Genomic DNA, 27,168 nt, shown 5'->3' with positions numbered 1-27,168 from the left:
TGTACATAAATTTAGGTATGAATGTATTAGTATTAGTTCCGATTATTTCATGGTTGTTTTATGACTTAGGATCTTCATGGAAAACGCAGTTTTCAAGTACTTTGGTATGGCAATTAGCAGTTTCAAGTGAACCAGTGGATTTTTTTCTCTCAACATTCTTTCAGCAAACATTTACTGTAGGGCTATGGTGTGCCAGGCACTGTGACAGGTGTTGGATACACAGTAAAAAAGAAAATAATAGCCTGGTTTCTGCTGTTGTGTTTGCTGTCTAGGGAAGAAAAACCCACCACAAAGAATTACCGGCCCAATGCTCCCCTTTCTGCACGGAGAAATTGTCTCCTTCCTACATCATAAATCCATTTTGCACTTATGGTCCCCAAACGCAATACCTTCCCTGTCAATCCGAGGCAAGAAGGCACATAAGCACAACTACAATAACTTGATTTTCATGGTTCCTGCTTCCTGAACCGCATAAAGGCGAGATGCTTTCTGCATATCTTTGAAATGACTGCATTTGCTTTGTTTAAGGGCAAAAATGGCTGAATAATGATCTTGGTGCTTCTAGGCATATGCAGAGGCTAGAAGTGGGCAAAAAAGGGAGGCAGGGGAGTTGCTTCTCTATGAAACAAGACACATACCTCTTTGCTATGGGCTAGCGCCAGCATTTCAATACCAGTTTGAATTTGCAAAGCATATTTCCATCATCTGTGACATTCATCACAATACCCCAGTGAGATGGACTATTTCATGGCTTCCATTTTACTCAAGAGAAATAAGAAACAAGAGGCGAAGTGACCTGCCCAAAGTCAATAATAGACTGGGGACCAGGATTCAGAGTTTGCAAATCACTGTCCTGTGCTGAGCATGTTCAACCATACACTTAACCTTGCCAAAAAAATAAGGGCTCCATTTTTACTGTTTAACTAATCAGAATCAAGACACATCAGGCAGGCAGGCAGCACCTGGTTCATAACACAGTGACATTATTTTATTGCTGTTTCAATCTAAAAACTTAATGTGCTTCCAAACTTCTCAGTGCTTTTATGAGACAGTCCCTGGATTGCCGCTTCAACCTGTATCTATTCCCGGGTATCTTATATTTGCAAAATTGCATTGAGAAAATATTACTTAGGAAATAATGAAAACTCAAGTAGAAAGGAAAAATGCTCTCTTAATAATGAGGAAGCCATTTGCCCTAATTTTGTTATATATAGACACAACACACAGACACACACACACACACACACACACGCCATAATTGGCTGTAATGCAATTGATAAAGTAGGAAACTTGCTTGAGGGGTTTTTACCCCAAATCCTGCAATTATGAACATGTCAGGTTTCCTAAGCAGTGGTTTTTCCAGAAAGGATTCTATTGTGTTTCTTTTTCCCATTTACCAATTTGATTAGCTTTTTGCCTAAAAGCTAAGAGCAGCAGCATTCTAATTACTCCAGAGCACAGAGGACTTGGTCTGTTATTTTGTAGGATCTTCCAGAAGACCACGATCTCCCCGAGGGCCGGAACCACCCCTGTACCCCTAGTTCCCAGGGCAATGCTTGGCACACCGCAAGCGCTAAACAAAAATGAACCTGAGTGTGAATCTGTTCTCTGCTATTATCAATGCTGCTCTTGGGTTCTTTTAAATTTTAATAACATGGATTGGAGGCAACACTTTAAAAGACACGGAAAAGCAAGTTCTTTTTTTAATTTTACAGCTCAGGGTAAGGGTATTACATAATTGTAAATAATGCATTCATATTTCAGATCTTGAAACCAGTGAGAAACAGCCATTTCAGACAAGAAAATAAATGATGACATGCTCCCAGCAAAATTGAATCCTGTATTGGTTATGAAGAGAAAATCCAACCTACGCTTAACAATGCTTCCAGATTCACTAAAAGTTTCTACAGTTTTAAAGTTTGAAATGTTGCCTAAGGGTTTTAATGAAGCTCCGGTTCAAGGACAGACAAGTTGTATAGTTCGGATTTGACTGGTCAAGATGAAATGGTTTGTGCACACAGCTTCCTACTGCCCCCTGGTGGGGTGATGCTGAACTATGCTCAGAAACCTTCCATCAACCTTAGGGTCAATCCCAGACATGATCTTGGCTTCCACAGAGACACCTTCGAAAAAGGCTGTTGAGTTTAAAGTTAAAATTATCCTTGACTTTCTGTCCCATTTCTCCAAAGCTTGACCTGGGTAGTAGAAAGAAAGGGCAACTGCTTAAAAGGGGGATGTTAGGACTCCATCCGGAGAACCCAACAATCTCGATAGTCCCATGGATAAGGTGGTGTTGGGCTGTGGGACTGTCCTGAGAACTAAAATCAGCACAAAGGAGATTTCCTCTACATCAGATGTCCCTGGTCCTCAGCTACCTAAGCCCCATCCCTCAAACCCCCACATATCCACACCCCAACCCAAGTGTAATATGCCAACTAAAAGACCATTGAGGTCATGTTCAGCTTCAATAGTCATCAATTTATGGCATAGAAATCAAGAAAGGCTTGTCAATGGGTGGGATTTTCTAAACCAGGTCAGGAACACAGCACAGTCATGACCAGGTTAGACCAAAAATGACTCTATAGCACTCAGATTCTCCTCTTTCCCTCTAGGGATCCCCAGATCTGCTCATAAGCTAGAGTAGTCACTAAGCCTTGGCACTTGCTATCCCATCCACTGCATCAGGAGAAATGGGAAGGCCTGCAACCTCAGGACAGTTTCTCTGTTCTCTTGAATGTTTAGGAGCCTGAGCTGAGACTTAGGCACACTGGGAAGACTCATCCCAATTCACATCTCTTACAAAAGGTGGACTACAGACTGGGTGCGGTTGCTCATGCCTGTAATCCCAGCACTTTGGGAGGCTGAGGTGGGTGGATAACTTGAGGTCTGGAGTTCAAGACCAGCCTGGCCAACATGGTGAAACCCTGTTCTCTGCTAAAAATCCAAATGTATTTTTGATGAAAACACAAAAATTAGCTGGGTGTAGTAGCATGCACTTGCACTTGGAATCTCAGCTACTTGGGAGGCTAAGGTAGGAGAATCACTTGAACCCAGGAGGCGAAGGTTGCAGTGAGCTGAGAGGCGAAGGTTGCAGTGAGCTGAGATCATGCCACTGCACTCCAGTCTAGGCAACAGAATGAGACTCTGTCTCAAAAAAAAAAAAAAAAAAAAAAAAAGCTGGGCTATGGAGAGCCAAACTCTTGGACTCTGGGAAATCTGAAAGAGTTGGATAACCTCCTGGATATCTTCCATGGAACTTCTGAAGGTATTGACTATTCCTGATTAGGATGAGGGGACTAAGCAATAGCCTAGAACAAGAGAGGAGAGAAGACCATGAAAGTCCTTGAGACTTGCCGTTTAGTCAACTTACACCAGTGGGGATAAAAAGGAAGCTATCAGGCCGGGCACAGTGGCTCACGCCTGTAGTCCTAGCACTTTGGGAGGCCAAGGCAGGTGGATCACTTGAGGTCAGGAGTTCAAGACCATCCTGGCCAACATGGTGAAACCCCATCTCTACTAAAAATACAAAAATTAGCTGGGTATGGTGGCTGGTGCTTGTAATCCCAGCTACTTGGGAGGCTGAGGCAGGAGAATTGCTTGAATCCGGGAGGCGGAGGCTGCAGTGAGCTGAGATTGCACCACTGCATTCAAGCCTGGGCAATAGAGTAAGACTCCATCTCAAAAAAAAAAAAAAAAAAAAAAAAAGGAAGCTATCAGAGTACCTTTGTTCATGGGGAGAAGTGACTGCAAGTGGCTCTGAAATGATATATAAGCAAAGAAAAATGAAGTAAAACTGGCGGTGGTATCACTTATTCCATTGTCCTGCAGGGTTGGTTCAGTTTACCTGGCTGGTTAAGGGAGTTTGGCCTTTCTTCCTCCTGCCACCCTCACACTCCATTTCTGTCCCTCCTAAAGTTGCAAGCTCAGTGAAGGAGGATAGTGTGACTCTGTCACAACCCAGAAACTCTCCTCGTGCATTTGTAGGGGCCAACAGGCATGCCACCTTGACAGTGTTACGGGCCCTGTGTCAAATCAGGGCCTGACCTTGAAGGTTCCTTCTAGACCATTGGCTGGGATGTGTTCAGTCTTATCCCACCATGAAGGCTTCCAAAAAAAAAAAAAATGATGGCCCTGTTTTGGCCTTTTTTGGTTGCCAAATAAACATATCTCATGTAGAACACTTCTTATCCTGGGCGGTCTTCAACCTTAAATCAGGACATGAGCATATTCTAAATGATTCCTTTCTGCTGCGTTGCCTGACAAAGCAGACTCCATCCCTCTCCTGTTGCTCTTGGGTCTCCTTCTTGACTTTGAAAAGATGGCAATGGGGTAGGCAAGGATTGCATCTCCTTCTGGATCCCTCATGTGAAACACTGATATCTTTGCTAGAAGTTCAAGCCTCACCATTTCTATTTCTATTTCTTGGCTGCTCTGTGAGCTGCATTAACTTTTTAGTTTCTTCACTTAGTGAGTTTTTCCTTTTTGAATGGACTTCTGAATATATATTTGCCGAAGTAATTTCCACAATGAATTATCAATAAAAAGAAAACTTATAAATCTACATGGGTAGCAAAATCCAAAGCATGCTAGTTGTCTCAGTTTTGTGGTTTGGGGAGTATTCTTTTACAGTGTTGCAGAGTGAGAAAAGTAATTTTACCAGAGGAGAGCCCATAAAATGATGCGTTTTGGGGGGCAACCAGGTAATCATGTCATAATATTAATGGATTGCAAGACGATTTATGTTCTCTACTCTCCACAATGAAAAGTTGACATACTCATAGGCTTATAATGAGCAGGCTTGCTATATTTAATGGGATAATGTACTCAGCCTAGTAGTCAAGTTCTCCTAAAACATACCCAACCAGCTACTTCCTATCATGAATCCCCCTGCCCCCAACAGATTATTTTCCTATCTGATACTGGGATATGTGGTGTTTATTACCAATTTAAAGTATGTGTGCATGTTATCACCTTCCCTAGAATGCCATTCCCTGTCTGCTTCATATAATTATATCATATGTCATGGTTGTGATATACTGATATATCATATACGTGAAATGCAGATAGATACGTTCTAGATATATGAATATCTAGATATAGAACCTATGTAGATATCTGAACATATGAACATATATCTAGAACCTATCCCATTTTATAGTCCAGTTCAAATCCAGGGCGGTGTATAGAGGTTACTCCCTTTTCTGAACCACAGCACCAAATATATTACACTTGCAGATACAGGATTTATGATCTCACTTCTTCATGCATCCATTTATTTCTTAATTAGAGAATAAGCTCCTTCAGGACCTTGGCTTGTACTTTTCTATTCCCACTAACCACTTAACTCAGGGCTATGCATATCTGAGTGCTTAGCCAGTAGATAATGGGCTACATGAAAAAAGAACTGAGAAGTTAATGGAAACAGGATGGCAAGAAAATGGTGTCTCAGCACAAAACTGAACAATCATGTGTACAATGCTAAAAGCTGTTCAAGTGGCTGCATGGGAGCAGGGCCTGAGCTGCATTTTGCTGTAGACCCACAGACTGGGTTTGCAAAGCATGGCTTTTAGCAGAGATTAGGAAAATACCCGACTAGTTTGATGACCCAATCAACATGGATGCAGAATTTGACAATCCTGGCTCTAAACGTCATTTAAGCAGAAGGGCACCATTTCACACTTGGCTTTGCATGTGTAGACAAAGTCACTTGTAACTCTTTATTTTCCAAGGGTAGGTTCCAAGTTCTATTGTCACTTTATCTCACTTGCCTGCAATTCTCTCGCTAATAAAATGAAGGATTTGGGATATTAGGTTGTTCTCCAACGTTCTTTCTACCTCTAAAATTCTATACTCTTATAACCCACTTTCTTCCTCTATAGCCCTTTCCTCCCTCTCTGGCTGTCAACCCCTAAGACAGTCAGTCAAGTTATTTTTTAACTAAGACCCTTTGTAGAGATGTCATAGAGCAGCAATTTAAAAATATTAAAGCACAGTTCCTTACATTTTTATTTGCTCATGACTCTTTGCTCTTCCTATAGTAATTTAATGTTTTTGCAAAGCTAGTGGTACTTTAAACAGATATGCCTACTTTGAAAAAAATCAGAAAGAAACAAAGTGCATGCTTTCCTGAAATACATTTTAGGAAATCTTTTTCTCTCCCAGCACCCAAAGATATGACTAATCATTAGAAGAGTGGAGGAGCACCCACAGAAACTGAATTAGGAGAAGGGTGTGGATTCTTTTGATTGAGCATGAATAAAAATCCACCTCATTAAAAAAAAGATTATTAACATTAATAATTTAATGGTGAAGGATACTATTTTGCTGAAAAGAGATAAAAATGATTTTTAAGGCCTTCATGAAAAGAAGCAGAAAAGGGAAAGATTTAAGCAGAACTGACAAATAGAAAGATGAAACTTGAAAGTCCAATCCCTTAACTTGTGTGCAGCTTTTTCTAGCCCTTGCTTGGTTGAGATATATGTTGCATGATTTACCTTTGAGGTTAGAAGAGAATACATTTAATCAAATAGTTCTCTTCCTCTCTCTGCCTTGCTTATAATCAACGAATTAATCCCAATGAAGATACTTTTGCAACACACCCAACTCCTTAGCATTCATAAGCTTCATCAAATATGATACCATAAAAAGGGGGACACAGGATCAATTCTCTCCCACAGCTTGTACCCATGTCCTTCAAGTGGGATGTGTGAGAAAATTACTGTTTTTAGGTGTCTACTTTGTGCTAGATCTGACCAAGTCGCTTGCCATTCATTTCTTGGTTTAATCCTTGCTAAAGTCTTAGCAGGTAAGAATGGTCACCCCTTTTTTTCTGACTAGAAAAGAGGCTCAAAAAGGTGAAGCAATGTGCAGTCACTTGTGTCTGCAGTAGAACTGGCCTCCCATGAACCTAAACTCTTGTTTTCTCAGGTCTGTAGAACAAAGGGGATGTAAATTACTTGTTAAGTAACTTACAGTTATTTGAAGGTAGTTCTGACATCAAATGTCTTTCTATGATACCACATAGCCTTCCTAAATAAAAATCCCTAATTAAAAGTAATGGGGGTACAGGAACTGCTACCGCAAAATATGGCACCTTGGAATATTCAGTATTTTAATCTGAAGGACTAAAACCACAGAAGCAAAAAAGTCTCTCTGATCTTCGATCTTAAAGACTGTCATGTGACAGGTGACCTGCTCTATATTCAGAGGGAAGGAATGTTACAGAGAGGCCAAAGAGAATCTGAACACACAGGCCTTGCTAAGTTCCCCAAGTTTATCACCATTAGATCATAGCCCTTTGTCCCATCATACTTCTCCATGACTATCCACTTCTTTATCAAAGCTAGCATAAAAAAATATAGTTTTACACATGTGGGGGTCTCCATTTCTTTATGAAGTATCCTGCATCACATAAAACTTACATTAAATACATTTGTGCGCTTTTTCTTTTATTCATCTGACTTCTGTTATAGAAGCCTCCTCCATGTACCTAGGATGAGTGAGGAAAAGACATTTCTCCTCCTCCTCAATGGTAAATGTTGCTTATTTCTGCAAAGCTGAGGTACAATATGTTTTGTTGTTGCAATCTGAAGTTTCTGTTCCAACTGTTGGAAGTTATGCTTCATATAACTTAGATTATGCTGATTTTTCCAGAAGAGTCAATGAAATAGAAAAATGTTCAGAAATTAAAATAAAAATTAATGAAAATTGTGCTTTTAATTAATCACATCAGCAAATCGGTGTTTTATATCAAGGTATTACATAATGAGATTCTAAATCATGTTGCCAAGAATTTCTGTGTAAAACATTTCCATATGGTAAGAGTCTGTAAAACTTTATAACACATTCACAAATCATTGTGACAAGGAACACTGGTGTTAATTTCTTAAAAGTCAATGTCATTTTCCCAATATCGTTTTCTGATTTTATTTTATGGTGCCTTGAAACTTGAAAAACAAACCACGTGCTTTCTTAGAAAATCAAAAACAGATACATAATTATTAATGTAAGTAAACAGGCTGACACTGTATAGTTCTCATATACTTAGGGTGTGTTTTAATACATCTTAAAACCTAACAATGAGGCCTATATTATGATGCTCATTTTATTTCTCTTGTACTTCACATGGTTTGTATGCATTTTGCATATTTATCTGTTTGTTTGTTTGGTCTTTCTCTGATGCTCCAATTACAAAGTAAGATGGTTCAGAAATATATAAACTCTCCAGTTATTCCAAGCAGAAAGAGATATAAATCATAGAATTCAATGATTAAAGAAATGTTGAAAGGGTGGGAGGAGAAAAAATGTAAATTTGCTACTAGCTTTAAGAGGGTCAGGAAATTTCAGAGACCCCAGGAAACTATTGGTTATAATTATAGTTTTATGAATCTCTGAAACCAGTCATTATAGGAACGCCTTAAAGTGCTAAAAAAATTCCACATCTGCTAAAGCCCAGACGCCTGCTCATGGAGCAACAATCTGGCTTCTGCCTGTCTTCCAAACTTTGTGAGAATGCTTCTCATTGGCAGAAACTAATCTGGAGCCCTCCTGGCAGAGGATTCTAGAAAACGGAGTTCTCAGGCTTCTAGCCCCCGCGACAGATGGCAAGGGAGTGGGTACTGCTGGACAGCCTACAGATAATTTGTTGAAAGTTCTGAATGGGAAGGATCCATGCTGCTTTAAAAAAATAATAATAATAAAACACTTTTAAATATTCACAGTTTAAATTTCCATTGTGGTAAATATTGATAGAGAGAACCCACATAAACAAAAGCTCTCCTTGGTATCCTCAAAACATTTTAAGAGTGTAAGGTATCTTACGACTTAAAAGTTTGCAAACCACCTTTAAAATATTTTCAAGATAACAATGAGAGGTTTTGTGAACAGTTAAAAGTGTTTATTTACTAATTAATTCACTTAAAAAGCAATAAGATGAGAGGAGTTGGGAAGATGTTGGTCAAAGGATACAGACTTGCAGCTAGATAGGAATATGTTCAAGAGATCTATTGCACAACATAGTGACTGTAGTTAATAACAATATATTGAATTCTTAAAAATTGCTAAGAGAGTAGATTTTAAGGATTCTTACCACGCACACACACGTACACACACACACACACATACACAAATAAGAATGTGAGGTAATGAATACATTAACTTGATTTAGCCATTTCGTGATGCATACTTTTTTCAAAACAAGTTATACATGATAAATATGTATAAGTTTTGTCAATTAAAGTGAATAAATAATAAAATTATTACACATGAAGTACCATATTTTTAAATAAAAATGATGGCTTTTTTTAAAAAAAAACAAAAGTAAGAAGGGTGGCTTTTTTTTTTTTTTGAGATGGAGTCTCGCTGTGTCGCCCAGGCTGGAGTGTGGTGGTGCAATCTCGGCTCACTGCAAGCTCCGCCTTCTGGGTTCACGCCATTCTCCTGTCTCAGCCTCCGGAGTAGCTGGGACTACAGGCGTCTGCCACTACGCCCAGCTAATTTTTTGTATTTTTAGTAGAGACAGGGTTTCACCATGTTAGCCTGGATGGTCTCGATCTCCTGACCTCGTGATACACTCGCCTCTGCCTCCCAAAATGCTGGGATTACAGGTGTGAGCCACCGCGCCCGGCCCTTTTTTACGTTTTTGGAAAACTTTTTAACATCTGGCCTAACAGACGATGGGTTCACTCTGTGATCATGAAAGAATGGGCAACGCAAAGAACTTTTAAGTATTATTGTGGAAATAGCTTGGTCTGTGAAGGCCCCCTGAAAATTTCTCAGGGCACTCAGGGTCCCTAGACTACACTTTGTTAACCGCTGTATTCATACATACCTAGCCACTAGCATTGACTCTGACGCGTGACAGATTCACAGAAGATATTTGTTGAATGAATTAAGGAGTAGAAGGACATTACATTCTTGTATTGTATACTGCACAACGCGTGTAGGCAACAGTCTGTAGATATTTTCAAAGGAAGACTTTCTCTCACATTCATTCTCAGTCTTCATAATTTTGTTGCAGAAAGAAAGGGATTAGCACAGGAAGCCACATTTGTGACATGACATAGAGTTGGCCTTCTGTATTCACAGGTTCCACATATGTGGACTCAACCAACTGTGGATCAAAAAATATTCATAAAAAAATAACAAAAAATAGCAGTACAGTCATAAAAAATAATACAACTAAACCAATACAGTGTAATAACTATTTACATAGCATTTATATTGCATTAGATGTTGTAAGTAATATAGAGATAATTTAAAGTATACCAGACGACATGCATAGGTTATATGCAAATACTACACCATTTTATATCAGAGACTTGAGCATCTGTGGATTTTGGTATTTACTGGAGGATCCTGGAACAAATCCCCCACTGAAACTGAGGGACAACTGTAATTTGATTCAGGCCAGCCTAACACAAAATTGCAAATTGGATGAAGTTTGCATTCAGTGTCTCCAATTCATGGTTGTAGAGTCAGAGAATTCTTACTAGAAGGGATCTGAAAGGTCCCTGTCCCTCTAATATGCTTGAGGCACAGTTTTATGAATCCCTGCTTTTCAAACTGGACCACATGTACTCCTGAGGGACTCTCAGTAGAGCGTGGAATATTCAAAGCCATGGAATGATCCTGGGATATCAACTTTACTTGAAGGCTTTGGGGATAACAATACATTAAACAATTATATTAGAACAAAGATACATTCTGAAGTGCATTATAAATTGTGTTATTTGTCTCAATTCTTCCCCTCTTTCTGTCATGGGATTTGCAAGGCAGTAGAATAGTCAGAGCATAATTTCTGCATCCATTGATTTGGAGTTTAGTCATGTGATGTGCTTTGGACAATAGAAGAGGGGCAGGAGTGACAGTGACCACCTTCTTCTCTAAGGCTTATGAGAAGAAAGGAAGCCACTGGACCAAGGAGAATAAGGAAACATGCAGCAGACTTGAATCCAACCTCAACCTGGAGCCAAGGAAACCCAAAGAACCAAGAAAACCACATACTTGTTTTAGCCATTGAGATTTTGACTTTGCTTGCTATGCATCGAATATTGACTAATACAGAAATCAGTACCTAGAAGTGGAGTGCCTCTGTAATGCTTCTACTATGCAGCATTGGCGATGAGATCAGCTGACAGGAACTAAGGAAACCATTACAGGAGAATGGAAAAAATAGGGACCTATATTATGTAATTGTCAAGCCATTTGATAAGTCTATCCTCTGTGGTAACTCAGAACATGGAAAAATATTCATAATAACTTGTGTCAGGTGAGAAGCTTTTGGGGCAAAAGTTTGGCAGAATGAGTTAGCTCCTCTGGCAAAGTATTACAAGAGTCAGATGAACTCCAAAAAGACCAGTGTGCAAATAGAAGAGAGTCCAGAAATTCTAGGACATGTAGAGTAGGCAAATGAAAGTGTTTCTTATTAAATCAAAGATGTAGCTATAAAGACACTGTGTCAGGAAAAGGTCTACTAAAGGGCATTGTATATCATTAATATACAAGCTCAGGACAAGCACAAAATCAAGACCTTGGTATTAATACCCTTTTTAAGATGGCTGAAAGAATTAAAGTGGCTCTAAGAGAAGGTTTTAGCTGGAAAAGTGCCTCTATACAGATTAAGGGTATAGTCTCCCAGAAGCCTGTTCAGCTCAAAGGACTTCTTTTAGTCTATAGAGAACCATGTCCCAAAAGAACCATGTCCCAAAAGAACCATGTCCCAAAAGGTTGTAGCTTAGGCACATGGAACTGACTGGAATCAAATACATGGAAAACATTCAAAGCTTTTTTGTATTATTATTATCGTTTAAGTTCTGGGATACATGTGCCAAACATGCAGGTTTGTTACATAGGTATAGATGTGCCATGGTAGTTTGCTGCATCCATCAACCCATCATCTCGGTTTTAAGCCCCGCATGCATTAGGTACTTGTCCTAATGCTCTCCCTCCCCTTGCCCCCCACCCCCTGACAGGCCCCAGTGTATGATGTTCCCCTCCCTATGTCCATGTGTTCTCAATGTTCAACTCCCACTTATGAGTGAGAACATGTGGTGTTTGGTTTTCTGTTCCTGTGTTAGTTTGCTGAGAATGATGGTTTCCAGCTTCATCCATGTCCCTGCAAAGGACATGAACTCATCCTTTTTTATGGCTGCATAGTATTCCATGGTGTATATGTGCCACATTTTCTTTATTCAGTCTATCATTAATGGGCATTTGGGTTGGTTCCAAGTTTTTGCTATTGTAAACAGTGCTGCAGTGAACATACTTATGCATGTGCCTTTATACCATTTGACCCAGCAATCCCATTACTGGGTATATACCCAAAGGATTAAAAATCAAAGCTTTTGAGATAGTTAAATTGGCAGGGTACTGCCAGCTTTAAATGAAAGAGACTGTGACTGTTTGGCTATAAAAAGACCTACAGGACACCAACAGTATATAGGCAGGAATAGACAGAGATAGCTTCTTAGTCATCAGGAAGGACATATTCACCAATGCCCTCTTAAGATGCAGCCGGGAAAGAGCATGGAAAAGGAAGCTTCTCCCGCAGGGTGGAGCGAAGAGCCATGGAGAACAGTGTAGTGGGAGCTGCTTTCTGGGGATCAGAACTAGATGTAATCAAAGAATATTCTCTTACCTATGCCCTGGCAACCTTTGCCCAGTGGATTTTGGAACTGCAGTGGACTAGTGACTGCTATGTACCTCCCAGTCTTAACCTTTTCAAATGGGAGTGTTTTGGGTTTTTAAAAAATTTAATCTGTGCCTCTTTTACTATTATGTATTAGGTACACAGTGATGGGTGTGTGGGCATTGGGCATAAGCAGGTAACTTGTCTTTTTAGTTTAAAAGCCTCCATATTAAGAAGAGCAACATCTGGACCCGATGTCAATCATGAGATTCAGGACTTGGATCCTGTTCTTGGGATAAGATGAAACTTTTTGGAGTCTTAGCATGGAGGTGAATGTATTCTGCATGTGGGTCACACAGTGAATGTTTGCAGTCAAGAGGGAAGGCCACTGTCTACTAGTGATCTGGTTTGGATCTGTGTCCCTGCCCAAATCTCGCTGAACTGTAATCCCCATTGTTGGAAGAGGGGCCTGGTGGGAGATGACTGGGTCCTGGGGGTGGAGTTCTCATGAATGGCTTAGCACCATTCCCCCTTCCCTTGGTACTTTATAATGAGTGAGTTCTCGTGAGATCTGGTTGTTTAAAAGTGTGTAGCACCTTCCCTCTCTCTCTTCCTCCTGCTCCAGCCATGTAAGACGTGCCTGCTTCTCCTTTGCCTACCGCCATGGCTGTAAATTTCTTGAGGCTTCCCCAGAAGCAGAAACCACTATGGTTCCCGTGTAGCCTGCAGAACCATGAGCCAATTAAACCTCTTTTCTTGATAAATTACCCAGTTTCAAGTCTAAGCTATTTCCTTGTAACAGTGTGAGAACGAACTAATACAATTGGATTACTTGTTTTAGTTTTTTACTTGCTCTGCTATGAGACTTTGCAGTACAGTAAAGCAAGCTGAATATGCATCCCATCCCACTGAATTTGGGCTTAGCTCTATGATGTACTTTAACCAACAGAAGAAGGGTAGAGGTGACCGCTGCCTTAAGAGGATTGCCTGTTTCTGCTTGTTCTTCTTGCACGCCTCTGATCTGCCATGCATAGAACATGCCCTGGTTCACTGCCGGTCTTGGGAGAATGAGAAGACCTCTGCAGCAAGCCTGAACCCAACCCAGTCGAGATCAAGGCTAGGCAATCCCAGCCAAGTCCACACAAGTCCCATGGTCAACCCACAGACCCACGAGGGAGAAAAATAAACAGGATATCGTAAGTCCTGAGATCTTTGAGGTTGTTTGCTACAAAGAAAAAACAGAAGCCGGGTGCGGTGGCTCATGCCTGTAATCCTAGCACATTGGGAGGCTGAGGTGGGTGGATCACCTGAGATCAGGAGTTTCAGACCAGCCTGGCCAACCTGCTGAAACCCTGTCTCTACTAAAAATACAAAAATTAGCTGGGTGTGGTGGCGGGTGCCTGTAATCCCAGCTACTTGGGAGGCTAAGGCAGGAAACTCCTCTGAACTCAGGAGGTGGAGGTTGCAGTGAGCCAAGACCACGCCATTGCACTCCAGCCTGGGCAACAAAAGCCAAACTCCAGCCAAAAAAAAAAAAAAAGAGAGAGAGAGAGAGAAACAAAACAAAACAAAACAAAAAACAGAGCAATACAGAGGAAATACAAAGTTTCCACTATTTTTAAAGATAAAACACAAGACTTTAAGGAAATCTCACACTGGCTTTGGGTCTCTTGAGACTATACCTTCTGACTTTAGAGGCCAGCAGTCACTTGCACTGCTGTCCAGGGAATCATCAGAAAAACACAGTGTTTAGTGAAAAGCCCCAGACTAGAGTTAGGCAAACTGGGTGCTAATGCTGATTCCACTACTGATCATTAATTGTATGACTTTGAGACCATTGCACAGATTCCCTGATACCCAGTTTCTTTCTTTATCAGTTGTAACTTGTTCTCTGCATAAGATTCACTGGATTATGAATGAAATAATGGATCTGAAAACAATTTGAAAATAGTACTGCACTATGTCACTAGGGGCACTATTATTATTACAGAGTCACTACAAGATTTCCTGCAGCTTCTGCTTGAATTTTCCCAGGCACATGGCTCACCACTACTACAGCAGCCAGTTCCATTCTCAGCTTTTGGGAGGTTCCTTTTCCTCTCTACCTCTCAACTCTGCAGCGCTAGGCAGTGTTTAACGTACCATCATTTTCTTTGGTTTGGTCCCATTAAAATTTTATCTGTCCCAGTCTCCTAAGGCCCTGGTGAACTCAGCTGTGCTAATTTTCCTGAGACAGAAGTAGCTGAAAATGTTACTGATATATTTGCATTTTAACTGGAACTTTCATGAGCAAACCCAAGAAATGACTAACGTGAAAAGTGGAGGCCCAAGCACAGTTCTCTTCTGTGTTAGGAGGCCAATAAAAGTCTTGTCAGAGTACAGATTGTCCACAAACAGGGCTGGTCTTGACGTGTGTAAAGGAAGTTATATATTTCCAGGGGGAAAATAGAGCCGACTCCAGGCTGAATAACAAGCTCCTTTGTTCCGATCATAAAAAATTAATGTTGTAATCCTTACAGAAAATAAAAGAAATGCATTTTTAAGCCTATTATTACCTGCTCTGAAAATGACCCTCACTTGCGTATAGATATGACAAAGGCTTGTAGAGTCAAAATTAACCTTTGAATTAAAGGTCACCAGTAGCTTCTTTATGTTAAAAATACAGAAACTTCCCAATCTGCCTATGTTGAACAAAGACTGTGAGATAACATTTTGGTTGACTAAATCTAGTGGATGCTTTCTAAAGAGTAAAACTATGGTTGTAACTCAGAGATGAAGCTGTTAAAACTTCAAAGCAGCTATTTCAGGAAAATATCTTTTAAAATGAAGATTTATCTAAAGTATTATAATTTCAAATGAATACCTAAATTAAACAAAATTTCCTTACAATTTCAGAAAATACCAAAATAAATTGTATATAGATATTATTGATAAATATCTTCAACAGTTTCAAATCATTGCTACCTGAGTAAGCAGAAATGTTCTGTCATTGTAAAGGCTCCAATGATGCCTTAATTAAAGTGTATCTCTACTTTGGTACAAATACAGTTTTATTTTTAAACTTTAAGCAACGGTGAACAATTGGCCACGCAACTAAAGTTACTTGATGGACATATTGCCTAATGTCAAGAAGACAAATGAACTCCATAGATTTCAGAGTAAAAATAGCAAAAGTAACCACATCCATTGATCTCTATTTCAAGACCCAAAAGGCATTAACCATACAAGAAAGAGAATAGGAGGAGATAGCTACCGATGAGAAGTTTTAACAGGTATTAGACATGGGAAAGGGAAGTAGAAATGATAACAGATTGAGCTGAGCAGAATTGTGACCCAAGTCGTAATTTGCCACCAAGGAGCAGCTGATTCGCCCGTAGAATCAATGAACACAAAGCTCTCAGAAACAACAGGTATCAGGAATGTGAGGGGTTTAGAAGGCAAATGAGGCCAAAGCAGGGGGCTGGTGGAAAGAGGAATTGGTTTTTCTGATGCCTTACAACATGGCTGTCTTCCTCCTTTTCTCATCCACCCGGCTCAACATGCCCTTTCCACTCAAAACCCGAGGGACACTCTCCTGGTGATCCAAGGTCTCAAGGCACCAGACACCGTGATTGTCAGATAGAGTCGGGCTGATGCAGGGGATGAGTGAAACCCTACATGTCGAAGGCTGGACTCGTCAGACACCTTCCTTAGTCCTGCTTCCGGAATGCTGGCAGCAAGTCAAGTTGGATGTTTTTGCTCTGAGGAAACTTGAGACCTCAGAAAAACAGTTTCCAGATAATGACATCTGCCATTTGTTTGATCAGTCACCCTATCTCCTGACATTGAAACCTGTCAGCACACTCAGCCCCTCCCACCATGAGCTCAGTAAAGCACGTTTGAGAGTGTCCCATTCTTGAGACAGACAGGCAAGGTCATTAGACACGGAGTGAAGTCTCCTGCCTGAAAAGGACAGATCAAAACAAACACCAGGAGGGAGGGATCACACAGGAAAATAAGAATCTGCAAAGGACCAAGGAACACTTGAAATAGATACATTCTTATCATCAGAGAGGAAGAGGAAAATATACGGTATTCATGAAATGACCAAAGGATGCTGTAAAAGAGAAACAATCAGTGATAAATACTTTTTGAAAAATAAAATTAAAATAGCCCATCATCAAGCTGGATGATAAAGTTTAAAAAAATCTTCCAGAAAGCAGAGCAAAAGATATGAGAAATAAGGAACAAAAATTAGAAAAAAAAGGAAAAGAAAATCAGTTGAAATCAGCAAAGGAAGGTCCCAGTTTGAGAGCTTTGCATCTACAAATAGGTGAATTCATGGATTCAGAAGGGAGTGAGGGGAGAGAGAAATCTTGCAATTTGGCTTCCACACTACAGTATCAATTGGCAGAAGGCAGAGAAGCCTGTGAGAGAGGCGGGGCAGAGAGGGACAAGCACACCTCACCTGTGAAGGGACAAGAAAGAGGGCTCCAAGTCCCTCTTGGGAAAACAACAACAGCAAATTTGTTTTGTGTGATTATCTGTATCTATGTTTTATTTTATAATCAAATGGCTTTTAAAAGTATCCTAAGTCAGAGAAAAAGAATGGCACAAACAAAACTTTATTACAACATATATTTCCCTTAAGAAAGGCATGAAGAGGAAGAAATTAAGGAGACATGAAAAGTGGGGTTGTTTGTGCTTGGGGAATCCAACACTTCTCCACCTTAAAATATAAATTCTCCTAGAGCAGGAAGGAGCACAGCAGGATTTGAGCATTAGATCTTCCACTCACAGGGACTGGCTATGTCAACTTGGGCGGGTCAAGTCACCTCTTTAGGACGCTGTGTTTGCATCTGCAACGTGACTTTTATGGTTCCACTTAAATCCTGAGTCTTTAAGTCTAAGGAATGTTGGGAAGAATGCATTTTAATTCCTCTTCTTCTATTTTCAGTGGCTCAAAGTGATTTGATATAATAGCAATTTAATCAAGACCTTTTGTCATTCATTTGAGACTTGTCTTTGAGGAGAAGACACAGGTGAGTCTCAGTTGCAGTATTCCTTACTGCAACCTGATGATCCAGGTACCTGGGAACATGAGGCTCATTCACCACCCATGTGCCCAGCTTACTTTGCTTCCCAGGTGACATGCAAGTAGAAATAATTCAAAGAAAATACATTAAGACCACTCTCCTTTCCATAACCGACAGAGCCACCAGAGAGAACATGGCAGGTAGAACATGTTGGTTAGCCCAGTGGCCTCATAGGAGAGCTTCAAAACCTCTGGTAAGGAAGAAATTAAATTACTTATTGAAGTACAAGGAAAATGCAACTTCTATTTATAGTTATTTTGTCTTTAGTTTGCACTTTCTATGTATGTTTTAAAATGCATGTCACATAGTAGTACATATTTGCAGTGTAGCTCATGTACATTATATATATAAAGTTTGTGTATAGGGTATTATATATATATATAGTTTAAATATTATTGGCAACATTCAGAGTCTATTAATTCTACAACCAGTCCATTAACTTCCCGTAATGTTGTGCTTTAAAAGCAAACCCAGAAACTGACAGGAAAGGGCCAGGGTCTTATGAAAGCCTGGCATGAATTCAACATAAAATATTCACTGCACTTGAGGAATTCCACTCTAATTTAGGCTATTTTATCAGAATAACTTCAAGCCAGTATCAGAAAAGACACCCACACATTTTCCTTGTTTCCTAGTCACAGAAATAATTATCTCTCTGACCAGAAGAATAAACCTGGGAACTTTTAGGAGGTTCTTCCTTCCTCGAGGAGGTCAGGTTGAAGATTCAAGAAGGGTGAGTTGAAGCTTCAGCTCTTCCAGCATAAAGATAGAACATGGAGAGTTTGCAGAATCTTGAGGAAGTCTCTGAATATTAAGCTTGGGTCTCAGACTGAGGAAGTAACCATTCCTCATCTGAAATCACCATGATGATGATCATTGCCATTTTATGAGCAGAATGTGTCACCCAACTCCCTTATCAGTGCTGGAACAAACAGTCATGTTTAAAGAAAATGTTTTTAAAATGGAGAGTGGAAGAGAAACTCAGTGGGAGTACTGTGATAATGAAATTCTATTCTACAATTACTAGGAGCTGCATATTTTTCTGAAGGATAAGAAACAGGGGATGTTGTTCTTAAGGAGTAGCCTGTGTACATCTAATAACCCCAGACAAGGTCCCAAAGGTAGTAACTGCTCCTGAAGCTCTCTTTTCAAATTAGAGGGCTGCTGAGTGAGCAATCTGAGCTGCTCCTCCTGGTCTATTTGGTCTCTTCCAAATTACCTGGCATCTGCATTAATTTAAAAGGGAAACATCATTGGGAGCAGCTATTAATACAGAAAATAACATTAACTTTAAATTGTGGCCTCAGAGAGCTGGACAATGAAATCTTTTACAGGTGCTCATTAATTTTTCATTCTATATAACACTGTGAGGGCTTTAAAACGTAAAAACAGAGTAGATTTTCTTTTCCAACTGTTTTACTTTTTGGAAAGCTGGGATACCCTAGTAAGTATCCATTAGTCCCATTGCTTCTTTTTTCTTGTTACTTTCCCCTTTCTTGTTCCTAGTTCTCAAGCATGAAAGTGTGACAGAAAGAATATCAGATGAAATCAGCAAAGACTTCACTCTCATCTAACTCTGTCATTTATTAGCTGTATAACCTCAGGGAAGTCACCTAACCTCTCTGAAGTTTAGTTTCTTCATGTATAACATGAAGGTAATGATATTTGCCCTCCCTTCCTCTCCAAGCAGGAAAATGAAAGTGTTTTAGAAACTTCAGGTTATAAATTTATGACATTCTAAGAAACTAAACATGAAAGATGGCACTTAATTCATTAAAGAAGTTTGACAAAGTTTGAAATAACTTCAAGATGTGCTTTTCTTCTTACAACCAAATCAAAATTCTTTTCAAATTTTGGGTCACAAATCATCCTTATGGAACCAAGAAGGATCTAATTCTAGAGACAACATTTTTTTAAGGATACTCATCATTCCATTTAAATGTAAAACATACATGAAAAAGATCTCTGTCAGCAGAAAGGCTCACAGACTAAAAGTCATAATCATCTTTAACTTTTCGCTATTATTCTGCTGAGAAAGAAAGTGGTGTCATATGGGGTTTTATTAGCTCTCTGACTGCAAATGACTTTGCTCCTCTGCTCCTTTAACGCAAGTTAAATGCACATGCAGAGTCCTTATTTAAGCAAAGTATATTTCATCTTGAAGCATCAAGAGTTTTCCCTTGACCTGGTCAATGTGAGATAGCATTGTCTTCAGTAGGACTTTATAGAAAATCTGTGTGCCTTTCCTCCCACCTGTCTCTCAGCAGATATTGGCATTTGAGAATACAGAATGTCTTTGAAGACCAAAGCCTTCAGACTTCTTCCCTCCAAATTTCCTCCACATCTTCATTTTTCTCAATCTGTCCTAATAATTCTTTTTCCTCCAGTCTCTGCTGTACCTGGAAGACTGCAGAGAATATAGGAGGTACATATTAAATCTGTACTGGTTGAGTATTGAGGAATATCGCCTTGTATACAAAATATCATGTGAGCCTGAGTCAAGAGGGAGAGTTTTGGCATAGGTGTGTATGTGTCATCAGCCTATAAATAGAAGATGTGCCTGTGGGTACACATTATCATATTTTAATATGCTTAAGTTGCTATGAACAAGTTAACAGTTGCAGTTTATTTGAGAATAGACCATTTATAATCTTGTAGAGGAAGAATGTGTCCAGCTAAGCTTCTGCTCAGTAAATTGCCATAACTTAGGAAGAAAGGCAGTCTGGAATGATGAAGAGAGATTTTCTAGTCCTAGTTTTGCAACAGGCTGCTTGGGTGACTGGATAAATTGCTTTATCTCCTTAAGATGCAACTCGATTCTTCATCAAAAAGTGAGAGGATAAAATCCACTGATCTGTGGGGTCCTATTTAGTTCTGACATTGAGCAATTCTTCATCAAAAAGTGAGAGGATGAAATCTGTTGCTCTGTGGGGTCCTACTTCGTTTTGACATTCAGCTGGGAGTCTCTGAATTCATTCTGGATCTGTGGATGATGGGTCGACAGACAGGCAAGGAGTGATAACAAGAGCAGTCCCTACATAGACTAGTGAGCTCCTAGAGTTGAATGGCTAGCCCTGACAGGTCATCAAGAAAACGGGTGCAATGGATCAAAAAGAGAATTGGGCATGGAATTGTAACAATTGCCGTGGAACTGCCTCTTTCTAGTTAAATAATTCATGTCACATGGGGTCCACTGTAACATTTTCAAGTAGAAGGAAAGCAAAAAGAATAGACATCTCTTACTCCAGGAACACAAATATAATATGGAGGAGGTGTGTTGTTCAGTGGTAGTAGGCACCCGTCAGGCTCTGAGTATAATCAATGGTATCTCAAAGTTAGCATGGAATACTTGACCTTTACATTCTCTTCCATCAACAGCATGTGACATGGGAAGTCCCTTCTACCCTGGTAAGTGCTTTGAAAGTGATCTGAGCTCCTCTTTTTGAGATCCTTTGACTCACTCATACAAGGAAGTTAAGGAAGCATTGGCCTGTGCATTTTAATCAGAACCAAGGAAATGTTTCATTATTTACCTTTTATTTTCAAAGAAAATTTGGTGTTTCTCATTTAGTTTGAAGTTTAGGAAGAAAAATTTGGAAGAAGCTCCTGCTGGGACAGCAGGTTGAAATCTTAATTTCAGATACTAGCTTTTTATACAATGTGTCCTGCCTGTCCGCCAGCCAAGCCTTTCCCTGAAATGAGATCTCACTTCCAGTCAGAAAGGAGTGCGGGGAGCCAGACAAGAGAGCCATGGAGCAGTAAAATCAGCTAGCAAACAAAGTTTGAGGGGCCAACTTCTCTTGATAAAAATAGTATCTGCCTCTGGGGCCAGTGACTTCCATGGTGTTTCTAAATTGAAAATACACATTTCCCATGTAAAAAGTAGGGACATTGGTATGCCATCTCCTTAGCTCTTTTCCTTCTGTGTGTATCAGCTGCATAAATCACTGACCCAGGAAAGGCATGCTGTCTGCAATGTGCATTGAGTAATTAAACTAAAACTCTGAAATTAGCTGCTAAAGAGAAAGAAATAGCACAGCTACATCCAGGGCTCATGAAAAAGAGCCACAGATATTCCACATTTGCATTATGGCCAAAGAGTAGATGCCTATCTATGGGCGGGGAAGGATAATCACTACACTTATGAGCATTCTTTCATATTATAAAGTAGGGAGAAAGAAGTAGCTTATACTGAGTTCCTGCTTCATGGCTGGCATCGTACTTGGTGTTTCACATAGTAGTAGCAGCAGTAGCAGTGGTCATAATGATGACAATAAACAACAAATGATGCACACATTTTTCAGCATATAATATGAGCTGAGCAGGCTCAATTTATTTATTTTTTTTATTTTTTGCAGACTCGAGGTGTCACTATATTGCCCAGGATGGTCTCAAGTTCCTGGGCAATATAGTGATCCCAGGAATCACTATATTGTGATCCTCCCATCTCGGCCTCCCAAAATGCCGGGATTACAGGTGTGAGCCACTGTGCTGGGCCCAGCCTTAATTGTATGTGCATGTTATCTTACTTCACCCTTATAAACCCTTTTAAATTAATAACTGCATTTGTAGAAGAAAACAACTGAGGTCCAGAGGGCCTAGCTATTTGCCCGATATCACACAGTTGAAATAAAGGAAGGAACCAGGATTAAACCCAGAAATAAGCTAATATAAAGCCCAGGCCCCTGGTCTCTTGAGGCTATGTATTGTATAGTCATTAGCATCCTCATTCTATAGACAAATTGAAATTTGAAGAATTTTGTAATTTCTCCAAGGTTAGCATCTTAGGAGTTGTTGGGCATAGACTTCAAACCCACTTTCTCACAACACATGCTTTCACTCCTCTGCCCAACAGTAAAACCTCCATCATGCAGCATGATTAGTAATGAGGTGCCTTACAGCTAAGAACTAGTCCTCTACCTCTGTGTTTTTCAGTCTGGGGTAGATGCATAATCAACACAAATGCACCTTTCTTTTGGTCAATGAATAAACCCAAATTGTATTCCAAAGCAGTCTCATCCTTTTCCATTTTCAACATTTTAAACATGGTCCATGTATTTGGGGGCTATTTGGTTAACATCTGATTCTAGGATTGTCCCAGAGAGTTGAACATATAGGACTGGTCGGAAGGTTGCTTCATTTCCTTCTAGAGGTGAAATGAGAGGGTTTTTTTTCCAAGTCATTTTTTTTTTTCCTTGACCAGAAGTGGTCCTACAGGAAAAAAATTGCTGACAGACATGTGAAATCTGATTTGAGAGAAGCAAATAGGCATTCAACATGAACCACAGTTTCTTGTCATTACCTCTGATTGCCGGTGATAAGGAATAACCTTTGCAGAAGTGAACACAGTGCTTGTTTGAAGTATATTCAACGACATAAGAATTTACTAACTGGTCTTCCTTGATATGGGCAAATAATGTCTTTTATCTGCACAAATCCATGTATTTGTTCCCTAATGTATAATGCTTTTTATAGAATTTCTGCACAATCCCTCCGGGAGGTTGGGAACCACTTCAGGAATGAACGGTAATCTATCTTTGGGTTTTAGATTCAGGTAGATCTGATTCTGAATCCCAGCTCATTTACAAATAGCATGACTTTGGGGATATTACTTAATCTTTCTAGTCTCAGTTTCCTGATCTGTGAAACAGGTTGTTTTTAAAATCAAACACAATAATAGATGCAAGGCAGAATAAGTGCACAAGAAATGGTAGCAACGATTATAATGATCAGGCTAAAATTCTTCAATAATTCTCTTTTCCCTCTTTAGAGCTATTTTTTTCCCTCCTAAACTTAATTCTCTGTATCTAAATAACAAGGATGTGGAAAAAACTTTAAATTCATCAGTATTAGCTGACAAAGTGATATCACAATTTTGAAGTGAAAGAGAAAATAATCAAAGATGGCTTTTCAAATGGAACCTTTTCTTTTCTAAAATTTTTTAAAATTTTACTTTAAGTTCCAGGTTTGTTACATAGGTATATGTGTGACATGGTGGTTTGCTGCATCTATTGACCTGTCATGTAAATTCCCTCCCCTCACCCCCAACCCCCAACAGGCCCCAGTGTGTGTGGTTCCACTCCCTGTGTCCATGTGTTCTCAATGTTCAACTCCCACTTATGAGTGAGAACATGCAGTGCTTGGTTTTCTGTTCCTGTGTTAGTTTGCTGAGGATGATGGCTTCAAGCTTCATCCATGTCCCTGCAAAGGATATGATCTCATTCTTTTTATGGCTACATAGTATTCCATGGTATGTATATGCCACATTTTCTTTATCCAGTCTATCACTGATGGGCATTTGGGTTGGTTCCATGTCTTTGCTATTGTAAATAGTGCTGCAATAAACATATGTGTGCATGTGTCTTTGGGTTGGTTCAAATGGAAACTTTTCAATTCAAGCAGAATCTTTTTTTCCAGGTTATTGAGGTGTAATAAAATTTACATATATCTATATTTATTTATAGTGAGTGAGAATACATAGTGTTTGGTTTTCTGTTCCTGTGTTAGTTTGCTGAGGATGATGGCTTCCAGCTTCATCCACGTCCCTAGAAAGGACATGATCTCATACCTTTTTACAGCTGCATAGTATTCTGTGTATGCACCACATTTTCTTTATCCAGTCTATCATTTATGGGCATTTGGGTTGATTCCATGTCTTTGCTATTGTAAACAGTGCTGCAATAAACATACATGCGCATGTGTCTTTATAGTAGAATGATTTATATTTCTTTGGGTATATACCCAGTAATGGGATTGATGGGATAAATGGCATTTCTGGTTCTAGATCCTTGTGGAATTGCCATACTGTCTTCCACAATGGTTGACATGAAGAGATTAATTATGAGTTAAATATGAGTGACCAATGGCCCATGACACAGCCACAGGAGATCCTGAAAACATGTACCCAAAGTGGTCGGGCTACAACTTGGTTTTATACATTTGGGGAGACATAAGACGCCAATCAATAAATGTTAGATGTACATTGGTTCAGTTCAGAAATGTGGGAAAGCTTGAAGTGGGGACTTCCTGGTCATAGGTGGATTCAAGAATTTTCTGATTAAAGACCTGGAATCAATACAAGAGTGTCTGGGTTAAGAAAATGGGTTGTGGACATCAGGGTTTTTATTATGCAGATGAAGCCTCCAGGTAGCAGTTTTCAGAGAGAATAGGTGGTAAATGTTTCTTACCAGACTTAAAAAGGTGCCAACCTCTTAATTTTCTCCTGGATCAAGAAAAAGACCTGGGAAGGGAAGGGGATTCTCTACATAATGTAGATTTTCCCCACAAGAGATAGCTTGCAGGACCATTTCAAAATATGTCAAAAAAATATATTTTAGGGTAAAATATTTTGATTTCTTTCAGAGTCTGCAATCTGTCATGTTGGTATCCAATTGTTATAGAGTCTGTTTTGTCATTCTTAAGGTCTCTGTTTTAATGTTAATACTGGTCAGCCATGCCTGAATTCCAAGGGAAGGAAGGTATAGTTGTTACTGTAGGTAGTGAGAAAGACATGAACAGGGCAGAGGAGGTTCCCCCCCAACCAATCAGGTGATGATCAGACATTTTTTAGCCATCTCTCTAAAGTAATAATTTGTTGCCATGGGTGCCAGGGAAAGGTTGTCTCCCAATAGATAGAAACACCTGAAGCTGGTGATCAGCAGCTTCCCAATAAGATCTCAGGAATTGGGCGAGTGGGCTCAAGCATGAGCACTAAGAGGCAAAATGGTGCAGTTTAACTGGCAAATGACCTTCTAGGAATATTCAACTGGTAAGGGAAGAGCGTCTCAAGAGAGCATGTGTACAACCTCATAAACACACTGTGCACGCGGCCCCTCCCAAGCGCGGGCAGGCCACTGTGCATACGGGAAAACAACGCCAAGGGAAGACTCAGGGGAGAAGTAATTTAACCCTGGAGTATGCCAACATGTAAGACTCTAAGTCAAAGGTCAAATCATTCACTTGATCTCTTAGGTCGCCGCCCGCTTGGCCCTCTTCCGAGTGCACTTTATTTCCTTTTGTTCCTGCTTTAAAGCTTTTTAATAAACTTTCACTCCTTCTCTAAAACTTGCCTTGGTCTCTCACTCTGCCTTATCCCCACCTCAGTTGAATTATTTCTTCTGAGGAGGCAAGAATTGAGGTTGCTGCAGACCTGTACAGACTTACCGCTGCTGACGAAATGAGGTATGTCCAGCCAGCCATGCCCATCATGGCCTGAACTAGTGTTTTAGGTTTACTGTAGAATGCCCTTGGCAGAGAGGAGGGGTCTATTCAGTTGGTTGGTGGCCTTAGAATTTTATTTTGGGTATACATTCACATTCTTCATTTCACATAGTTATCATTTTTGTGTGTGTGGCAAGAACATTTAAGATTTACTCTCTTAGCACTTTTCAAGTAGACAATACATTATTATTAACCATAGTCATCATGCTGTACAACAGATTTCAAAAACACATCCTTTCTGTTTAACTGAAACTTTATACCCTCTGACCAATATTGACCCCTTCCAAGCAACACCTCATCCAGCCCCTGGTAACCACTGCTCTACTGTCTACTTCTATAAGTTTGACTTTTTTAGATTCCACATATAAATGAGATCATGTGATATTTGTCTTTCTGTGCCTGACTTACTTCCTTCAGCCTAATGTTGCCCAGGTTCTCACAGATAGCAAATGACAAACTTTTCTTCTTTTTAAAAGTTGAATCATATTTGATTATAGAACATAGAACTAAACGTAAGAGCTAAAACTATAAATCTCTAAGAAGAAAACTTGGGAGTAAACTTTTGGGATCTTGCATTTGACCTCTAATACAAGAACAAAAGCACACATGATAAACGAAAAAAATCAATTAATTGGTGATATGGTTTGGCTGTGTCCCCACCCAAATCTCATCTTGAACTATATAGCTCCCATAATTCCCATGTGGTGTGGGAGAGATCTGGTGGGAGATAATTGAATCACGGGGGCAGTGTCCCCCACACTGTTCTCATGGTAGTGAGTAAATCTCACGAGATCTGATGGTTTTATAAGGGCAAACCCCTTTTGCTTGGCTTTCATTCTCTCTCTTGCCTGCTGCCATGTAAGACGTGCCCTTTGGCTTCTGCCATGATTGTGAGGCCTCCCCACCCACATGGAACTGTGAGTCCATTAAACCACCCAGTCTCAGGTATGTCTTTATCAGCAGCATGAAAATAGACTAATATAATTGAATTTCAACAGAAATTAACAACTTTTGTGCTGCAAGTGATTTTATCAAGAAAATGAAAAGACAACCTGTAGAATAAGAGTGATTATCTGAAAACCATATATTTGATAAAGGGACTTTTACCCAGAATATATAAAGAACTCTTACAGACCAATAATAAAGATATAAATAACCAATTAAAAATGAGCAAAAGATCTGAATAGACGTTTCTCCAAAGAAAATATAAAAATAGCCGATAAACACATGAAAAGATGCTCAAAA

At 39.7% G+C, this 27,168-nt stretch overlaps 1 protein-coding gene across 1 annotated transcript in view; it reads right to left on the bottom strand.

Annotated features, from left to right (window-relative positions):
- Positions 1-27,168, bottom strand: part of KIAA1217 (KIAA1217 ortholog) — an 850,426-nt gene that overhangs the window by 555,360 nt on the left and 267,898 nt on the right. The gene's annotated exons all lie outside the window — the stretch shown is intronic.

Source organism: Pongo pygmaeus, chromosome 8 (assembly GCF_028885625.2).
Source record: "Pongo pygmaeus isolate AG05252 chromosome 8, NHGRI_mPonPyg2-v2.0_pri, whole genome shotgun sequence".
NCBI lineage: Eukaryota > Metazoa > Chordata > Mammalia > Primates > Hominidae > Pongo > Pongo pygmaeus.
Note: the sequence above shows the minus strand (reverse complement) of the source record. Positions and strands in the feature narration are given on the sequence as shown.